Source organism: Lutjanus erythropterus, chromosome 3 (assembly GCF_056507025.1).
Source record: "Lutjanus erythropterus isolate fLutEry1 chromosome 3, fLutEry1.hap2, whole genome shotgun sequence".
Lineage (NCBI taxonomy): Eukaryota > Metazoa > Chordata > Actinopteri > Lutjaniformes > Lutjanidae > Lutjanus > Lutjanus erythropterus.
Window position 1 is genome coordinate 47863691 of NC_139319.1, and position 13177 is coordinate 47876867.

A 13177-nucleotide genomic window follows, 5' to 3' on the forward strand; every position below is an offset into this window, starting at 1 on the left:
CAAGAATAATGTATTATAAAGATACTTGTTGATACTTGAGTTGAGTAGTTAAATCAAAGATTTTTTTAAATTCTCAGGTTGTTTCATGTACCGTATCTTAAAGGCCAGTATGCAGTATTTTGCAAGAAAAAACTTGACACTAAGAAAAGAAATGTTGGATTTCAGTAGGCTCTTTTTTTAACACGTTACAATAAGGATACAGATCATATACTAGAGTAATGCATAACCAATGCATGAACTTTATGTCAGCAGTCAGAGGAATAATCCTGAATAAGTTAATTGACAGTTATATAATAATTGATATACATCAAGTTAGCCGGAGAACGGTAACATAAAGGTTTATTTATGTAATTGTATTTGTGTTTTTGTTTTATGTAAATATTAGTATCTAATGACCAGTTTGAGCAAATACATGGGTGATTAAATGTTCCTGAACTGATATATTAAGTGTGAACTAATCACATAAAGTCATAGTGACTTGATCTTTTGTTTGAGGTGAGCAACAGGAATTCATGATACAACCTGCCTTAATTCATGCATTAAATCATCACGAGTCATGCATTATAAGTACATGATTTGTACCCTTATTGTAAAGTGTGACATTGTCTCGCCCTTTAATCATATTGCGACCCCTTCAGGAGGTCCCCTGCTTTGACGCCTCTTTGAAGTGAAATGGATGATTCATGCATATGAAATATGTATAAAAGCTTTTCAAACTTGATTTCATACAGCTAATGTTATTTATTCAACCTGAGCCAAAAAGTAAGATTACAAAATCAAAAATATGTATAATACAACACAAACCAAAAACATAAAAGCTGTTTGTTACAACACAGTGATGTAGCTCAAACCAGCACAGCTGGCTACTGTGTATACTTTCATGAGCAATGATGGGATTGCTACTTAGGATCACCTTTGTTGTTGGTCTCTGGCCTTTTTTCCCACATAAGTGATTAAACATTTAGTCTAAAATATCAGAAAATGATCTCAGTTTCAGGGCTTAAGTGTTCAAATAGCTTGTTTTGTTTGACAAACAATCAAAAATCCAAAGATATTTCTCTATGTTGTCAAGCAGAGAAAATAAAGCTTATGTTTGGCATTTTTGCTTACTTTACATACTTAGTACTGACTATGAAAATAGTTGCTCATTCATTTTCTGACCAATTGTGGTATAAATCTATTGGACCTAAAGGGATGTCTCATTTATGCTCCAACAACAGTGAACTATAGAAAAAATATAGAGTCTCTGGTTCCCTGAGTTAAAGATAAGATGGGACCTTGGAGATGTTCCAGACTCCCCTGATAATACTGAATTAGAGCAACATTTGCTGAGGGTTACACGCATTGTTTTGTCTCCTTCCAGGTCGAGTGCTTATACATGATACTGCATGACATGAGACGTACTATATGGGAGATCAGGGACGGTTGCAACACTTTTTGCATTTCTTCTGAGACTATTTGGACCAGACCAACCAAATCTTGATACATTAAACATATATCTATCTGCTAATTATCCATATCATTTAAAGATGATTATATATGACATATTCACAATGTTCTTTTGAATGGAAGAAAATACTAATAGTAATTGAGTAAAGATGCCCTGAATCTGAGTAAGTTATTTGAGAAAGCACAAATGACACAATGGAAACAGGTATTTCTTCTATCTGATGTTGCTAATTATTATTTTGAAAAGTCAGCTTCATGTTTACCCCAGCATACTTAAAAAAAAATGTAACTTTATTGTTTAATACATTCTAGGGTTTAAATTTCACCATGTATCTGTCAGTTTGCTGTGTTTCTGCTTTGTTTCTGCTTTCTGAGATTAACATATTCTCCTGCATCAGGCATCGAGGGCATGTGGTTTTCAGACTTTTCTGCGCTGGCCAAAGTGTCACCCCCGTCAGACGCGGTGCTTGGTGTGTGTGTGTCAGATGCTGATGTAGAGCCATCAGAGGTTTGTCAGACGTTCTGCAGACATGTGCAGTCACCAGGAGTTAGCAGATTGTGGTACACTGGCTCAGAGAAACCAGAGCTGGAGCTGCAAGTGTTGCTGGGACTGTCAGGTTGTTAGAATGTTGGATTTACATTAGAAAAAGCTGCTGTAACATCTTGGGAATGTTAAGGAACCTTAAGGAGAAAGGAGTGTTTAGTGAACTGGAGATCTTCACCCATCCTCACATCAGCACAGGGGGAGTAGATATTGAGTGAAATTTCATTTCTGGGTGAACTATCGCTTTAATCAACCCTCTCAGAACCTTATGGAAACATAGACAGAATGTTTGTTTTGCACCATAAAAACTTGCTCCTGATACCTTAAAGAATGTTAAGCGGGAATGTTCAAGTAACCTTCTTGGAATATTCCTCTCAGAACATTTTAAGAACGTAGCTATAAAGTTAACCCTTTATCAGGAAAAGTCTCCTTTTAACATCCAGGGAATCTTAAAGGGGAACGTTTCAGTAACCTTTCTCAAACAGTCAATTAACATTCCTGGAACCTTCTGGAAATGTTAGTTTTATGTAAGGTAAGCTCACCATTTTATCAAGTAGGGAACTTTAACGTGGAAACATTTAAGTAAGCTTCCTTGAACATTCAACTGACTTTCACAGAAAATTTGGGAACTAATAATAGCATTAGATTTATATTATAAAAACTTGACATTTTAATATCCAGAGAATATTAAAGGTCAAGTGCAAGTGACCTTCCTGGAACTTTCAACCACTCTTCCCAGAAACTGTACCTGACTGGATATAAGAGGTCAGGTTGTCTCTCAGGATGGAGTGGAAGATGGTGTCAGGGTGGATGAAGAGGGCTTGTTCTGAGTTCACCATGGCAACATAACGAGACAGATCCTGAAATCAAGAGGAGTTACCATTAAAATGAGAACCGAAATAAAAAAGATAAACATACAGTACACTCTTAAAAACACTTACCTGCTCACCCACACCATGTGTAAATGCTGGGAGTGTAATCTGCAGGGTCGTCTCCAGAATCAGCTGAGACTGAAGAGCCAGCAGTTCTGTATTCAGGTGCTGTGTTTGTTTGTATTATATGTATGTGAGACAGAGAATTTGGTTTTGCAATTCAAGCGTGTTTTTCCCAAGCCTCCAATCTGCGACACACCTTTGCCACTCTCTCTTTGACCTTGCACAGCACTGCCGTGAGCTGGGAACAGTCAGAAGACAAACATGAATATCGAGAGACCGACTTCGAGAACATCACAGCACACGTATCGACCACCTGGAGGAGATAAAAGATGAACGAAGGCACATGTGAGACAGCATGGTACAGTTTTTAAAATACTATTCTTTACATTTATTTGCTGGATACACTAACTGTTAAATTACTTTGTAGAGTGCCCTGAGCTTTGAGCGACAAAGGTCTCCAGGTTCCACTGTGGACTCCCCATGTCTCCTGGCATATCTGCCCCTCAGAGCTCAACTCCAGCCTGTCCAGGCACTGCCACATCCTGGCACCATCCAGTCTGAGGCCACTCAGAGGTGACAGCACCTAAGATGGAAACATGTCATGTACAGTGCCATCAGAAAGTGTTAAACCATTCTTGAAATTTTCGGCACAATGTGTTTGTGTTGTGTATCAGCTCACATTAGACTGTAGCTTTGGATTTTGTGTGAAAATGTGGAACAGATGACATATTCGACAGGTTTACCAGCAGAGGTGGGTAGTGACTACCTACAAATACTTACTGTATTTAAGTTGAATTTTCAGGTATCTGTACTCTACTAGACTTTTTACTTTTACTCCCTACATTTTACACAAACATCTGTAATTTCTACTCTATACATTTTCAAAACAGACTCGTTACTTTAGTTTTAATGGATGGAACAATAACACATAGAAAAGACAATTCTGTGGTGTGTCCAACGCTGTAAATCATAACAGAGTTAATGAGACGTAAGTGCCGTAAAAGACGTAACAAGACCAAACTGATGCAAAAAGACGTAACAATGTAACAAGATGTAACAAGATGTGACAAAAAAGATGTATCAAGACAAAAAAAACAAAACAATATGAAAAAGACATAAAAGAAAGATGTAAAAACATATAAAAAAGACAAAAACAATGTAAAAGTTGTAACAAGACAAAAAGGACATAAGATGTAACAACATGTAAAAGACAAAAAAATATAACAACATGAAAAAGACATAAATACACAAAAACAACATAAAAGATGTGACAAGACAAAAAAAATATAAGAACATGAAAAAGACATTAAGGACAAAGATTTAAAAAAAAACAGATGTAATAAAATGTAACAAGACAAGACATAAAAGACAATGATATAATGAGATGAAAATAATGTAAAAGACAAAACAAGACAAAAAAGACAAGAGGGAGACTCGACTACGGAGAAAAGGTGAGGTTCAGTTAGCTTTGCGCAGAACCTGCTGATAGAAAAGTCCTTCAGAGAACAACTTTTTACTTTTATAAGTATTATTTACTACTACTCTATATCATTCTACTTGTATCAGTCTTGTCTAATCTGTCACAAGTATCAATACTTGAGTAAAGAATGTGTGTACTTTTGCCACCTCTGTTCAACAGAAGATGGTTAATTAGGTATCCATGTGTATTTTCATACAATACTCTTGATGATTAGTACTGTAAAAGAAACATGAGATGGGCTTCCTTTAAAATATTTCCTGCCTCAGGCCTTGTAAACTTCTACATTCCATCACATAATTATACAATTTCATTGCTGCTAGTCAAATAATGAAGAGGTCTAAAGAAACTATAAAAGTGCCTCTCCTGTCGCCTGAGGCACATTCTGATTAAAGAATCTCCCTCTGCTGTTATTTTAGACAAACAAAATCTTCAGCTACCATGTTTAATCTAGATCTGTGATTGACACATTTTTGGCTTGTGACCATTTAAAGTGAAGAAATGCTATTTGCGACCCCTGATCACTGATTATGGCCTCAGTGCCTTATGTGTGAACAAGAGTTGTCAGTAGGGATGGGAGGATTGATTCTGCAGGATCGAAACATTCATATAAAATGTGTAATAAAATGTGTGGTTGCATCCCTTCCAAATATTTTCTGAACTTTTCTATATTATTTATGCCAATATACAGCCCCAATGTTTTAATTTAGTGGTGTCTGAGACACAAGAACCAAATGTGCAGCTGCAGACAGTCTTGCATACTTTATTCTTGCAATATTTAACTATAATTTTTAGTATAGTATCCTGCAAAGTAGTCTAGTCTACTTTTTACACTTTTTAGCACAAACATTTTAATTGAATTACTCATATTTACTTTTTGGTTGCAATTTATTTTAAATTACACACATAAGATATAACAAGCTGTTCTTTGTCTTAAATTAGACAAAAACTAGAAATAATATGTTCCTTATTAGACAACATTAGACCCTTTATTATATCCTTATTAGAATTTATTGGATAAATAATTGGATAACTGGAGACACTTGACAACAGATCTGTAACTGTAAACTGAGATGTATAATTTCTCACCGTAAGACCCTTATTACATTAAACATTGTCGGAGGATAGTTGGAGACTCTTTGTCACAGAACTGTACTACTTGAGATGCACCTTCTTTAGCAGGTCCTGTACAATTAGCAGAGTAGCCACGACCGATGGCAAGTGTTCTGACCAATTCACTTTATCTGCCTGTAGTATTACAATAAATCAGCACAGTTACCCATAAACAAAATATTCTTGTACCTCTATCATTTTGGCATTTACTTGGTAGATCTGATTCGTACATTATTTTGAAATGGGGAAGTAGCAGATATGTTTCTCTACTATAGTCTGACAGTAAGGAACACATTTCTAGTTTTTGTCTACTTTGATAAAAAAAAAAAAAGTATGGCTTGTCGTCTTATTAATGTAATGTTGGGGCTAGCATATAGCTGTGTTTGTTTAATGTCTAATAAAGTTCAGATTATTTCTAGTTTTTGTCTAATTAGTGTACTTTAAAATAAAGTACCACCTGTTTTTCTAATAAATTTGTTATCATCAGTATGTGTTGTATGATTTTCCCGATCTGTCCTTAGTGCTGAAAGATTAGGTACATTTGAAAAATTATCAGTACTGATATCCATATTGGTAAAAAATTATTATTATTATTTTTTAAGTATTAAAACGTACTAATTGGCAGCAGTTCAATCAAAGAGTAATTTTACCTTTTCACATATTTTTAAAGCATTTAAGAGCCCGAATAGCTAAAAGTGTAAGGTATTTCAAAGGGAAAATGCAAAATCACAGTAATTTTCATAACTTTTTTGTCTTTCCTTTTTCTTTAATCGTCTTGAGATCCTCAGATTTTAGGTTCAGCGCTGCTTCCTGGTGTCCAGGAACTGGTTTCACGTTTAGAACTAAAGTCGGTGCTTGCCAAATGAGTTAGTGTCTGTTTATGAGTCATAAGAAGAATCATTAAGGAGCAGATATTTGTAACGGTTCAATTAAGCAACATGTTAATGTGGTCTGGCAGGCAGACTTACTTTAACAGTATTTTGAATTTGGACTGTAGTGCCTGTTTGAAACACTAACTATCAGTGTTACATACTTCACTTTTAAAGGTTATTGTGGAACTTTTGCCAAATAATATCAAAAATAAACTGCCTACCCCAACTTAGATTATATAACTGCCCAATTCACCTCTTTATTGAATTCTTTGACTGATTTGCTCTTTGATTCCAGGTCTATGATGTCATCTCATGTCTCCAGGAAGTATTGCCACATAGAAGCAAATACATTATAGGTGGGAGCGGCCACTTCCTGCAGCGTACAGTCCAGCCTCGGGATGATGGCGTGTAGGAGAGACTGTAACATCGGCTCACACATGTCGTCTGAGGTGAAAAGAAACAGATCAGCATGAAGGACGCAGTCTCATTTTACATTCTCTGACTTAACAGACACAAACACAGACCTGTGATGGTGTGAGCAATATTGTCTTGCAGCAGACTAGCCTGTTGCAGTCCCGCAGAGATCAATTTCTCCACATCAAAACGATAAAGTGACAACTCCTCCCTCAGAGCAGCCATGGCAGCTTTTACCTGACATTTTGCTGTCCTATAGACCTCAGAGAGCAACTAACAGGCGTGCATAAATACACATAAACTAGAGGTTAGGACAAAAACATGTACAATAAGATGCATTTGTCCATTGGAATGCTTGACTCAATATATTTTTTATAATATTTGTCCTTTTCACTCACTCTGATCCAGGCTTTCCTCCTCCTGCTGTGATGTACAATAATCCTGGAAAATAGTCGCACCTTGAGGTAAGACATCACTTCTTCCATCACCATGGTCACCACCACCTGCAGGGCAAAGAGAGACAGAAGAAGAAGACATAGAAAGATGAAAGATGGGAAATATAAGAGAGGCAAAAAGGCTCAGATGATCAGAAAAGAAGGCAGCAAACAACAATATACGGACACAAAATACAACACAAACCTTCTGTCTGATGATAGAAGAGTGTAAGATGAATATTAGAGCTAACAGAAAGTAGCGTGGTTTAAAATGGACGGAGAGAAGAGAGTAGGGGGATTTATAGGAGGAGATGGGATTTTTTTGTCAAAATAGATGTGATTTTGAATGATGGGTTTGCCTTTAATTGGGAGGGGTGGCAAGTATATACAAAACAATTAGTGGGCTAATAATCTGTTCATCTTTAGCTAGCTAGTTGCTGCTGATAGCTAATGTTAGCAAAATGCAAGCCAATTACCACACTAATCTACATCAGTCAATAACTAGTTAAAACTGAAAGCTAACATTAGCAAGACGCTAGCCAACTAGCATGCTAATTTACATAAATCGTTACCTAGTTACAGCTGATAATTAATGTTAGAAGTTTACAGCGGTCATTAGCTAGCTACATCTGATAGTGTTCGCAGCATGTTAGCTAAAACACCAGCTATTCTACAGCACAATTCTAAAAATGTTCAGATGCTGTGTTAAATGTAATTAATCACAGAATCCAGTGATTTGTAGATGCTTTTCAGCAGCTTATCAGTTGAATACAGTTTTGATGTTCAAATGGATAAAGTACAATCATTCTGAATTGTTATTTACTACTGTGTTAAGTGTTTGAGAACTGAGGACAGTAAACTGTTGAAGTTTTGAAAGTGGAATTTTTTCCCATTCTTGCTTGATATACAACATAAGGTACTCAACAGTCCGGGGCCTCAAATGTTGTATTTTGTGCTTCATAATGCACCACACATAAATGGGAGACAGGTCTGGACTGCAGGCAGGTCAGTCTAGTGCTTTAAGTCTTACTATGAAGAGACACTGTTGTAACACATGCAGAATGTGTCTTGGCATTGTCTTGCTGGAATAAGCAGGGACGTCTGAAAAAGACATGTCTGGATGGCTCTAAAACCTGTATATACCTTTCAGCATTAATGGCACCTTCACAGATGTGAAAGTTACCCATGATGCCATGGGCACTAACATACTCCCATAAGGACAAAGTTAATCAGTTTGAATATCTTAGCAGAGGTCAACTGAAAGGGAAGAAAGACACAAAGATATCTCAGAACAACAGTTCAGAAATAACCAAGCACTGGTAAAAGAGACTACACATACTATAAAGAACCTAAACTTAAATTTCAGGGTCACTGGGAATGTGGTTTTGAACTCAGGCCAGTATACAGACTGATGGTAGGTCTGTGTTTTTCTAGGCATGCAGTGTTTTCTTTGGTTTTATTGGATGACTTCTTGACTGATGATTGCTCACCTCTTCCTCATCGCCTATTAGATGTACCTCTGTTTGACAGCTTCCTCTGAGCTTCTTCAAGGAAGACACAGCATCTAAGAAGGCCCTGGACTCTGGTGAATCTTCACACCAGAGCGCTAACAGATAATGCACAATCAAGGGAATGGACGATTAAAAGAATAACTTTAAAAGAGGCATTGAAGCATGTGGAAATGTTGTATGCCTCATGATTGGGCACAGTGATTAGAGAACTATACCAGAGCTGTGATGTTGTGTTGCAGCTCGCAGTATGTTGGCCCACCGTGTCTGTTCCTGGTATGATCCAGTGGCCAGACACACTGGGGCACTGTAAGGGTGCTGTATGAAGACAGGAAATGCTGTGGGGCAATCCCAACATGCCAGTTTACCACCTGATTTACCTGTAGCGTGCATACACAGAGAGGCGCAGACATGCACGTATGTTAAAGTGTGTACGTTAGAATGTGTGCATTCAGGTTGCCTACAGACGATACAAAGCAGCATACCTTTGATGTGTCTGCACATGTCATCCACTATCTCACGATGCTGTTGTACGGAGGTGCAGATATGACAGCCAGACAGCACCAGCTCCGTCATACAGCCCCAACCACCTTCAAATACCTGCGGCATTCAATGTCACATCCACCCAGACACACATGGACACAATGTGCAGATCAGGCTCCAGTGGGAGAACCAGATGTAGGTCAGGGAGCAGATGTTTTGTACCTGTTTGGACTCATGACTCTCGACTGTAAAACTGTTGGTGACCTGTAGGTGGCGATGTGTCCAGATCCCATCCAGGTAGTGAGGCAAAGTACCCTCCAACACAATCCCAGCATGTACAACAACATCCTGAAGAGTCAGAGGGTAGAGGATGTTTGTGAAAAAAATACTTGCATGTAAATGCATGTTTAAGCTTATCACCTTTAAAGGGACAGTTCACCCCAACATCAAAAATTCATATCTTTCCTCCTACCTCAGATATCAGGTGGAGAGATGTCTGCCTTCTCTCCAATATAATGGGACTAAATGGCACTCAGCTTGTAGTGCTCACAGTGCCCCAAAAATTCATTTGAAAAACTCAACTGCTGTCTCTTTCCAGAAATCATGTCCCAGTTACAGAAGATAATCCACAGACCTTGTTGTGAGCAGTTGCATGTAAGAACTATTTTCTTTCTACCAGAGAGAAAGTAGTTTCTCCATGAAACTCCTCACAACAAGTTCTGTGGATTATCTCGAGTAAGTTAATCATGATTTCTGAAAATAGACACTGCTGTGGGGTAGCACTACAGGCCAGAGGAAAATTATGTATTTGTGATTTTGTGGGGACCAATAATGTTTTGGGGGGCATATGCCGATACGGATATTAGAGAGTTTAAAAAAATCCTTTATCAATATGTTGGCCAATATTCTTTATTTATCTATATAAAATTCAAAATGACATGACGGCAATGAAACAGTAAACTTTCATTGGTATTTTTGATAATTATTAATAAACTTTAAATTAAAGGACCAGTGTGTAGAATTTTGTGGTATCTGGTGGTGAGTTGCAAACACCTTGTCGCTCCCTCCTACTCCAAGTGTGTAGGAGAAACTATGGTGGGTGCAAATGTGCAAGATGCAAAAGGCTGAATGTAGAGCCAGTGTTTGGTTTGTTTGTTCTGGGCTACTGTAGAAACATGGCAATGCAGTGTGGCGAACTTTGTGGAAGAGGACCTGCGCCATCTGTTGACATAACATCTCATTGTAAGGTGACAAAAACACAACAATTGATATTTCTAGGTGATTACACACTAATGAAAATGTATAAATATTATATTTCATTTCTGCCAAATTCTGCTCATAGATTTCTGTAAATTGTACACACTAGACCTTTAAAAAGCACAAATAGAAGAACTTAAATTAAGAAAATACATATAACACTGCCTATAAACTAAATAGCTTTGGTATTTGCTAGGCCACTATCAGATTCTCACCGGATGCTGAATCAGAGGGTGGGGTTCAGTGGGCTCTGTGTGTTTAATCCTCATGTTGGTCAGTAGGTTTGAAGTGAGGTGATGCTGATAGAGAGGAGCCAACGTCTCCATGATGTCAGCAACGTGCTCTGTGCATGCACAGAAGGAAAGACTTCAACAAAGTGAAGGTGAAACATTAAAGGCAAAACCTGAATAAATGAATGGAGAAATTAGGCTTCCACACAGCGCACAGGGGGTCACTGAATATTTTTGATGAGCATGAATCTGATTTGGCCATCACAGTCACTTGATCTCCACAATAATTAAAACACAGATTACAAGAATATGTTAATTTCCTTCATGTGTCGCCAAAGTTGATGTGCTTAAAGGGACAGTTCACACCAAAATCAAAAATACATATTTTATCTTTTGGCCTGTAGTGCTATTTATCTATCTATATTGTTTTGGTGTAAGTTGCCATAGTTGTCGGCCATAGTGATTTCTGCCTTCTCTCCAGTATAATGGAACCAGATGGCATTAGTCCTGTGGTGCTCAAGGTGCTGAAAAAATAATGTGAAAAACTCAACAGCAATGTCTTTTTACAGAAATCATGACCTGGTTGTCATTTGGTCAAAATAATTCACAGACCTTGTTGTGAGCAGTTTCATGCAGGAACTACTTTATTTCTAGTAGAATCTACTGGAACTACCTTTTTTAATGGAAAGCAATTGATTCTAACATGAAACTCAGAACAAGGTCTGTGGATTATCTTGAGTAACCAGGTCATGATTTCTGGAAATAGACACTAGTTTTGAATTTTCCAAATGTGCTTTTTTTTTCTTTTTGGCACTTTGAGCACCATAAGCCAAGTGCCATTTAGTTCCATTATATTGGAGAGAAAACAGACATCTCTATGGGATTTTGGGATGACTTGTCCCCTTTAAGCGAGAGATAGTGTATTCATTTTCAGATTGAATCTGTGTGTATGTGTCAGTAGGCACTTGAGAGGGTGTTTAGTAAATAGTGGCATTGCCTGCTACTGAGCATGAGTGACAGGGAGAGTGAGGTTAAAGGTGCACGGGCCACAAAGACGGAATATAACAATTAGATTATTATATATTGTTGTGTGACAAATAATACATGATTATAATATTCAAGTTATGAAACAGGGATAGACTTTTCCAGATGTTTTTATAGCATCTCAATGTCTTTCAGTGATCACAAGTCTTATGAAATAGCCTGTTTACACCTGGTATTAACATGCGTAATTGGTGATCAAGCAGGTAAGTTCACACCTGCCATTGCAAGCCTACAAACACAGTACATTGCAGTAACGTCATGATTGTGATGCATCATTTGACATTGTAACAAGGTTACTGTAACATTACAAATACAAAGTTACCATTAGTTACATTGCTGCTACTTTGCTGATGTATTACAACAGAACAAGTATTTTTGCTGCATCTGTTCATTGTCCTTGGCAAGATGTTTCTTGCAGCACTGCTAAAACATCACAACATCTTCAAAAAGTGGTGGGAACATATCGTCTGCAGCTATGTTCCTACAAAGACTTTGTGTTTGTAGGGAATGCATCTCCAGAAGTGTCTCGAGTGACTACTTGTGATCAAATCTCACCTCCCAGCGCTATGTGCAAGTAAACACAAGCCTGGCAGTACAGATTCAAATAAAAGTGAATAAGTTGAATGAATGTATTGTACTGAATTCAATCAGTATTTGTAATTAAATTAAAAGCTGATTAATCTACTAATTAAGTTTCTAAAGAAACCTTTGCAGACTCCCAGCATGCATTGACTAGGAGGTTGAACTCTCCTGAGACCCTTTTTTTATAGAAAGAAAATGTATATGCTAAAAACTTGCTGTGTGTCTCTAATATACTTAAACACTGTGAACTATGATGAAAGGTTGTTACATTCAAAATTTAACAAAGACCAGTTTTACATATTGTCTTTGTGCTGATGCTGGAACAAAATAGCTCCAACAAGAGTGGCTGCAGCTGTAGGTTTTTTGTGTGTGACTTTTAAAACTGAGAAAATGCAAAAGAAAATCAAATTTCTTTGTTAAGTTCATCAGTGTAACAAGTTGTTGGTTCATCTTAACATCTTAAGCTTATTGAACGTGTTTTCTTAAGTACAACTAAATTTATATCATGTTTATTTGACTTGAAAAGTTTATTTGTTTTGAATCATTACAAAATATCCTCAAGCTGTCTATTCATATTCAGTCAACTTAAAATTTTAAAGCAGTCTGGCCCCTTTTTTAAGTTTAAATAGTTTATTTTTACAATGCAGATTTTACTGTATTTTGTCACTTCTGAGTTACTTTAGAAACATCGCGAAGCAACATGGCAACTTCCATGGAATAGGATCCCCACCCTCTGTAAATATACATGGCTCATTCTAAGGTAACAAAAACACAATAATTATTATTTTCAGGTGTTTATACACTCATGAAAACATATTTAGGAATATTATATTCC

The 13177-nt window shown here is 37.1% G+C and overlaps 1 pseudogene; it reads right to left on the reverse strand.

Moving 5' to 3' along the window:
* Nucleotides 1-1741: 1741 nt before the first annotated feature.
* LOC146330951 (protein Niban 1-like) lies at nucleotides 1742-12020 on the reverse strand (annotated as a pseudogene).
* Nucleotides 12021-13177: the final 1157 nt, after the last annotated feature.